The sequence below is a fragment of the Pseudorasbora parva genome, chromosome 17 (assembly GCF_024679245.1).
Source record: "Pseudorasbora parva isolate DD20220531a chromosome 17, ASM2467924v1, whole genome shotgun sequence".
NCBI lineage: Eukaryota > Metazoa > Chordata > Actinopteri > Cypriniformes > Gobionidae > Pseudorasbora > Pseudorasbora parva.
The window spans coordinates 20,319,843-20,320,334 of NC_090188.1; positions in this window are offsets into that span (position 1 = coordinate 20,319,843).

Sequence of the window (492 nt, forward strand, 5' to 3'; positions counted from 1 at the left end):
CAACATGGCAGTTTACTGTAGATATTGAGACCAAAACAATTTTATGCTCTGTGGTTTCAATATTAATTCCACAAAATTGACAAGAGTTTTCTCCAATATCAAATTTAGATTTAAGGAATTATTTAGATGGGTATGTCATTTATTAATTTAAAATAAAGTTCTTTCATTTTAGGGACAGTTGGAAAGGTAAGATAATTCTTGATCAGGCGCATTTTAAGGCGACGACGTATGTATCAGGCGTCTTATAAGGCGACGTGCCTAGTTCAGACGTACATAAATTTGATACATTTCTCACATACGCCGTCGCCACGTCGCCGCAGGTCATCGTTCCTAACATGACGCCGCCGTGACTTCGCCGCCGGTCTGTCGTCTACCGTCTCCATCAATCCCATTCAAAAATAGACACGGACTGACGACGACGGAAGGGTAGACTGCTCCTTCTCCTTCGTCAGGGTAGTTAGGTAAAAGTCACTTTTGACTCGCCATAGAAAC